This window comes from Neoarius graeffei, chromosome 12 (genome assembly GCF_027579695.1).
Source record: "Neoarius graeffei isolate fNeoGra1 chromosome 12, fNeoGra1.pri, whole genome shotgun sequence".
In the NCBI taxonomy this organism is placed as follows: Eukaryota; Metazoa; Chordata; class Actinopteri; order Siluriformes; family Ariidae; genus Neoarius; species Neoarius graeffei.
Window position 1 is genome coordinate 61,617,385 of NC_083580.1, and position 8,126 is coordinate 61,625,510.

Here is an 8,126-nt window from a genome sequence, read left to right on the forward strand (position 1 = left end):
ATTACACTGAAAAGTTGAATCCATGCATCCCAGAAATTAGCTAAAGCTAACTTACAATATCACAACCCTTCTTATGTAAGTCAGTGACATCAGTATCAGTGGCTATTTTTTTTTTTTTTTAAAGATATTTTTTTGGGCTTTTTGCACCTTTATTGGATAGGACAGTGCAGAGACAGGAAATGAGCGGGAGAGAGAGAGAGACGGGAAGGGATCGGGAAATGACCCCGGGCCGGAATCGAACCCGGGTCGCCCGTATTCACGGCACGGCGCCCCAACCACCCGAGCCACGACGCCCCCAGTATCAGTGGCTATTTTAAAGAAAAGCCTACGTAGTCTGAATTATCACCACTGCACTTCTAAATTAACATCCACACGCATAGTTAACACACGATAGGAACTATAACTAATGGATTCTCTGAAGCCTAAAGATACGCGACTAGTACAAAAGCTCCTGCGATCAGACAATGCTATTCATGCAAAGCACTGATCCAATACTGAACACTGTTATTAAGACTAGCACTGACTTTAAAGGGGAATTGAAGGCAAATTTTTTATCATCATCAAAATTCTATTTCTCATTTTATAAAACGCAGGAATGCATTTCTGACAGCTATTTTGTCACTGCTATAGCAAGTTATGAGTGTTTGGCAAAGCAATGGCCATAAACGAGATATCGTTGGACGGAAGTAAAAACATACAGCGGAAATCAAAGTGGCTAACATCTGCCAACGTTGTCTAAAGATGCGCGTGCCCTTTTCGAATGCTGATGTAATCAAGCCGGAAGTTTTCCCTGTGTCCGAAATCTCTCCCTACTCACTATATAGGGCACTATATAGTGGGGACACCATTTTATAGTGCTGTCCGAAACCTTAGTGAGGATTATTTGGGAAATGCGCTCAGTATAATATGTATTTATTATTTTGAAAACCCACCGGCCACCCACGGACACGGGGAGAACATGCAAACTCCACACAGAAAGGCCCTCGCCAGCCACGGGGCTCGAACCCGGACCTTCTTGCTGTGAGGCGACAGCACTAACCACTACACCACCGTGCCGCCCAGAAAAGTTTTTTTTTTTTTTTTTTTTTTTTTTTTAAAGCAACATTCGGTTGCACCAGTTCTCCCGGTGTGAGCCGAGGGTTGTTGCTAAAACCTAGGATGGAACGGGACGGGACATATCACTCGGGCAGTGACCTCCCCGCAGTTGTTGCTAAAACTGGTGACGTCCTGTTCCGTCCCGGGTTTTAGTAATTGCCTGAGCCGAGCAGTAATGGCGGAGTACTCCGTATGGACAAAATAGAGAATGAGTGGAGCAGCCGTCTGATTTCTAAACTGGATATCGCTGCCATCTCGCCCTTACGTGGAAGAAGCGACTGAACGGAGAACTGAACGAACAACTGAAAGTCAGATTGTTTCAAAACAATCGGCTACAAGATCGGCCTTCAAGAAGCGAGAACACAGACGGGTAAGCTCCGACTCTCATTTGGATATAAAACAACAAAAACAACACGTTGTTTACCTGCATTTAGATTAATACATGTAACCTGTATTGTGTGTTTAAGTTAGCGGTATAAGATTATTTAATTTGCTTCAGAATGTGATTGTCTCAGTTCATCTGATTATTTAATGAGCCTTTTATGTTTTATTAGTGAAAACGCATGCATGTACATGTCTGTTGCATAAGTTATAACACCCATCCTGTTTTAATGAGAGTCAACCCACAATCAGTGAAGTCAAATCAGTCTTATGGCCCTTTTCCACTACCCTTTTTCAGCTCACTTCAGCTCGCTTCAGCTCACTTCAGCCCGACACGGCTCGCGTTTCGACTACCAAAAACCAGCACGACTCGGCTCGCTTCAGCCCTGCTTAGCCCCTAAAACTCGCACCGTTTTGGAGTGGGGCTGAAGCGAGCCAAACCGTGCCGAGTGAGGCTGGGGGCGTGAGCAGACACTCCCCTGTGCACTGATTGGTGAGGAGGAGTGTCCTCACATGCTCACACACGCCCCGCGAGCGCGCTGGGATCTGTAAACACCGCAAACCCGGAAGAAGAAGAATTACGAGAATTTCTGAAGCCTTATGCGCCTCGCCTCATCTATACGCTCTTGCCAGTATCTGTTTGCGTTGTCGGTGACAACAAGCCACAGCACCAAGACCAGCAACACTAACGACTCCATGTCCTCCATGTTTATTGTTTACTCTCCGGGTCGTGAGACTACTGCTTAAAAGCTCACTGGTGTCACTGTTTGCGCTGCTTAACGACATCACATGACGTCCACCCACTTTCGCTAACTCCACCCAATGTGTCCACCCACTTCCAGCCAGCACGGTTCAGCGCGGTTGTAGTCGAAATGCAACTCCAACAGCCGCACTCAGCTCGACTCAGCACGGCACGGCTCAGCCCGACTCAGCCGCGTTTGTAGTGGAAAAGCGGCATTAGTTGAGCAAGTCGGTGACGGTATTTCTTACTTTCAGCATAAATTTTTATTTATATGACTTTGGTCTATAGCTGTAAAAGGCCTCGGCCTTAAAACCGGTTACCGCTGTGACGTCACGCACTCAGGGCTGGCTGGCTCAGCGGGGCAACTCGAATGCCAACTTGCCGTTCGATTTTAAGTCTCAGAAATATATATTTTTTTAATTCCTATTCATGTAGCATACAAGAGTCAAGGATGGACATACTATCCACTCAGAAATATATTTAAAAATAAAAGGTTCTGCGTATCTCCTTTAAACTGTGGACTGGTTGGGGATCTGAACACGTGAGATTTTCTGAGCTGATTTCTGAGCATCAGCACTTGTAGTGTTGAGTTTCACGACACAGATCATGAATGCGATAAAGCACGTATCCTGCCTGGGCTCAGTCGCAGTTGGAGAAATGGGATCAGTGCATCCCTGAAGACAATTTTTTTTTCCCAGCAGCACCAGTTAACCCTACAGTGTTGCCAAGCTTCTTTGGTCGCCGAAGTTTGTACAAGTCAAATCAAGAAGACTCTAGTGCAATATCACATGTCCTGATGTGCAATATTACAATATCACCTTGTCACTTTAACTACAATGTCACTCTAATCATATTGTCATTTTAATTTTGTCCACACGTCATTTTATTTGCCATATTTTATCTGCTGCCTTTATTTATTTATTTTTCTTTGTTACTGGCAACAGGCTTGCCATTGTATATTGTACATAATACACTTTTTTTTCCCCACCCATTTTTGTGATTTTATTCTTTCTGTGATTTTATTTTCTTGCTCTTTTAATGTACCGCTCTTTGTCCTTCTAATTGCCCTTGGGGATAAATAAAGTTTTGCCTAAGTATGTTTTAATGAGGTGGCACGGTGGTGTAGTGGTTAGCACTGTCACCTTACAGCAAGAAGGTCTGGGTTCGAGCCCTGTGGCCGGCGAGGGCCTTTCTGTGCGGAGTTTGCATGTTCTCCCCGTGTCCGCGTGGGTTTCCTCCGGGTGCTCCGGTTTCCCCCACAGTCCAAAGACATGCAGGTTAGGTTAACTGGTGACTCTAAATTGACCGTAGGTGTGAATGTGAGTGTGAATGGTTGTCTGTGTCTATGTGTCAGCCCTGTGATGACCTGGCGACTTGTCCAGGGTGTACCCCGCCTTTCGCCTAGCCTGGGAAATCCCATGCTGCTTTGCACAATCGTTCCGATCTGAAAAGACAGCATGGAAACTATGGTCTAAAGGCTCGCCTGAGTTAGGGAGCCAATCAGAGAGTGGGGAGGGGTGGAAAGACGGTGACGCGTACTACTCGACAAACGGAAGCTTGTAGTTTATTTGGGACTGTTTACAGATCACATTTAACATGGCGGCGAGCAATACGAACCAAACTTTCGATCAAGCTTTGTCTTGCACAAACGGCAGTAATCATTCGGTGCCATTGTTTTCCTATTTTTGTTTTGCCTTCTCTTTCCTTCTCTTCTTCACTCTAACTACGTCACCGGGTACAACTGCCATGATTGGCCATGGGCTACGTATACGCCAAATGATAGACATTCGCAACGTCCAATAAACGGCCGTTGACAATCGTAAACCACACCTCCCCTACGAGAAATTCAAGAGGCGGATTCCAGACCATATTTCACTTGTGATATGGTCTGGTGTTAACCAGACTACCTTTCGCCTGTAGTCAGCTGGGATAGGCTCCAGCTTGCCTGCGGCCCGGTAGAACAGGATAAAGCGGCTAGAGATAATGAGATGAGATGAGATGTTTTAATGACAAAGAAACCTTTATTTGTCACATGCACACTTCAAGCACAGTGAAATTCATCCTCTGCATTTAACCCATCTGAAGCAGTGAACACATGCACACACTCAGAGCAGTGGGCAGCCACACCAGAGCGCCCGGGGAGCAGTCAGGGGTTCGATACCTTGCTCAAGGGCACCTCAGCCCAAGGCCGTCCGACGTCAACCTAACTGCATGTCTTTGGGGGAAACCCACGCAGACACGAGGAGAACATGCAAACTCCACACAGAAAGGCCTTCACCGGCTGCTGGGTTCGAACCCAGAACCTTCTTGCTGTGAGGCGACAGTGATGACCACTACACCACCCTGCCGCCTAATGGCTGTATGGATTCAGTGCATCCTCAAGATAGTTGACTCTTACAGAAAAACACAACTCTTGAGATGAATCATGAGATCACAGGGTATCCATTTGAAGCTCGGTTACAATCATACCTGTCAACCCTCCCGTTTTTCCTGGGAAATCCCTTATTTTGACTTATTTCCCGCTGTCTTCCCATTTTTTTATTTTCCCAAAAAATCCCGTATTTTCACAATATAAAAAAGTCGGTAGGTCCAGAATTCATGACGCGCCTCTGACAGGAGTTTACAGCAGGAAGTCGGGCCATGAATTCACTTCCCCGCCCTCTCAGGCATCAGTAATTACAGAACTCCGTCCGGAGGCGAGGCTGAACAAGTGATTAGGTCCAGTGTTGCCAGATTGGGAGGTTTCCCGCCCAAGTTGGGCGGTTTCAAGTGCATTTTGGCGGGTTTTGAACATATTTTGGGCTGGAAAACGTCAGCAGTATCTGGCAACACTGATTAGGTCTGAGGTGAAGACGGCGATGCTAATAGCTAAGAAAAACATTAGCCTCTCTTTCTTTGATGATTTCAACAAGTGCGTGGCCGGAATGTTCCCAGACTCTTCCCTCGCAAAGAAATTTTCCACGGGGAAAACGAAAGCCTCCCAAATAATCAAAGGTAAGCTACACATGTTTACATTAAGTATGTCCTGGCTAAAGGCCAATTTATGCTGACAACCCAGTCCTCGCAGACGGTGTCGCAGATAGTGTCTGCGTAGCCCCCCCACCTTCGCAGACGCTCTGCGCGCACCTCCCAAAAATTGTGACCACCGCAGAAGCCTCGCAGACAGCGCCGCAGACAAGAGGGCTCTGATTGGTCCACTCTACATCCGCTGTACACGCACTTCCGCTTCCCTACTTTCCCGGTTTGGTTTGTTTTCACGACCGGCATTTTTAAAAACACGAGCGAAGATGGAGCAGCACGAAGAGCGGTTGATTGAGGAAGTACGTACATCTATATGACTCCAGTTCTAGTCATTATAAGTAACCGGAGGATAAACACTCCACTAACCACACCCACCAACTACTCCTAGCGACTTTGCGCCCCCTTGCGTTGTGGTGGTGAATAACATCGCGCACGCCTATAACTCCCCGCTCAACAATAAATTACAACTGTCTGCGAAAAGCTATCTGCGAAAGCCTTGTCGCAAGAGCATGCAGAGGCCTTAAGACCTCATAAATAGCCTAGTGTAAACCAATTGGTGTATTAACTGTTTTATCCACTCATTGTCTATTTTATTTTCTATCTGAAACTTACCCATTTTAAATCACTCTTGGTTTAATATCTTATATTACTCTAGCTTTCTATCTATCTAGTGTTCTGAGGCCATGATTATGGTAAAACCATAATAAATTGCAATGGAATTGAATTTATTGACTGGTTATATAATGACCTTTCTTATTTTAACATAAGATACGTATTTTAGCCCTTAATTTGGGAAATAACTGGTACCACTGAAAGCAAATAAAAATAAATGTATAGTTTATTCACAAATGCACTCTATAAACCATAAGCATATAGAGTTTGGGTCTTGGCTCTCACCAACATGCACCAGAGTACAGGAAATCACAAATACTAGATAGAAAATTGCCCCCCATTCAACTACACACCCACTTTTGGTGAAGGGCATGACTTTCCGAAATTTTCCCTTATTTTGAGTTAAAAATCTGGGAAATATCCCTTTTTTTTTTTTTCAAACCTCAAAGTTGACAGGTATGGTTACAATCCAGCCAACGTTCTGATGGAAATGATCTGCACCAGGATAACAAATCATGGGTCCAAAAAAAAAAAAAAAAAGTGAACTCAGCAGAGGAACCTGGGAAGACATGAAGAGCAGAAGTGAATGAGGTCGCTGCTTACCTGAGTCTTTACAGATTGCAGATGGAGATGTCACAGTGGCTTAGCAGAAGCCCAGAGGAGAAATCCGGCTCCGCAGAGTCTCAGCTAAGATGTTAAACCCCCTGAAAGAAGCTCGGTCCGCCTCAGGGAAGGAGCTCATGTTGTGGGAAGCTCGCAAGCTCCGGTAGCTTTACACAACTAGCTTTGTGTTTAGCTACAAACAAGCGACCGAGCAGCTGTTTGTGCTGCCCTGCTGAGGTCTATCAACACACACACACACACTACCCGTGATTTAACTTCAAAACTAACCTCGTGTTCCGCTCGACTGTTCAGCACTCAGCACTTTCCGGTTCATCGACAAACCCGGAATAAACCGGTACACAGCGGACTCCTTGGAAACAGCGCGCGCACAGCCACTGTCGCAAACGGAGACTTTTCGGCTAGTGTTCAACTCGTGAACGCGCATAGACATGCAGCGCGCGCGCGCAGCCGCCGTGACGTCACGCTCAAACCAGATTACACAGGCCCAAAAGGGACATCTCATCTCATCTCATCTCATCTCATTATCTGTAGCCGCTTTATCCTGTTCTACAGGGTCGCAGGCAAGCTGGAGCCTATCCCAGCTGACTACGGGCGAAAGGCGGGGTACACCCTGGACAAGTCGCCAGGTCATCACAGGGCTGACACATAGACACAGACAACCATTCACACTCACATTCACACCTACGCTCAATTTAGAGTCACCAGTTAACCTAACCTGCATGTCTTTGGACTGTGGGGGAAACCGGAGCACCCGGAGGAAACCCACGCGGACACCATGCAAACTCCACACAGAAAGGCCCTCGCCGGCCACGGGGCTCGAACCCGGACCTTCTTGCTGTGAGGCGACAGTGATAACCACTCCACCATCCATCCATCCATCCATTATCTCTAGCCGCTTTATCCTGTTCTACAGGGTCGCAGGCAAGCTGGAGCCTATCCCAGCTGACTACGGGCGAAAGGCGGGGTACACCCTGGACAAGTCGCCAGGTCATCACAGGGCTGACACATAAACAAGCAACCATTCACACTCACATTCACACCTACGGTCAATTTAGAGTCACCAGTTAACCTAACCTGCATGTCTTTGGACTGTGGAGAAAACTGGAGCACCCGGAGGAAACCCACGCGGACACGAGGAGAACATGCAAACTCCGCACAGAAAGGCCCTCGCCGGCCAAAGGGCTCGAACCCGGACCTTCTTGCTGTGAGGCGACAGCGCTAACCACTGCACCACCGTGCCGCCCACCGATCCTCTATTTTGAGCTCATTTATTTTTTATGATTTTTCCCCCGAACAGATTTGTTTGTTTTTCAATTGAATTGTACAGGTTATATGTCACATTAAAGGTGGGAAAAGTTTTGAAATTACTTATCGTGGTCTCATTTTTTTACATCAGAAAACCCGATCATTTTAATGGGGTGTGTAAACTTTTTATATCCACTGTACTTCACCTGTCAGTGGTCCTAATGTTATGGCTGATTGGTGTAAGTCTGTTAATCCTATTGAAAAATCTAGCTTGGGGCACAGGCTGAGCTGGTCAAACTGTTACATCATATTTACTAGTCTGTAATTACTTTTCCAGCTTTCTTATTAGGCCTGTTTGTCTAAACTGGTCAGTATATGTTTGAGATTTTCCACTTGCCTTACTCAT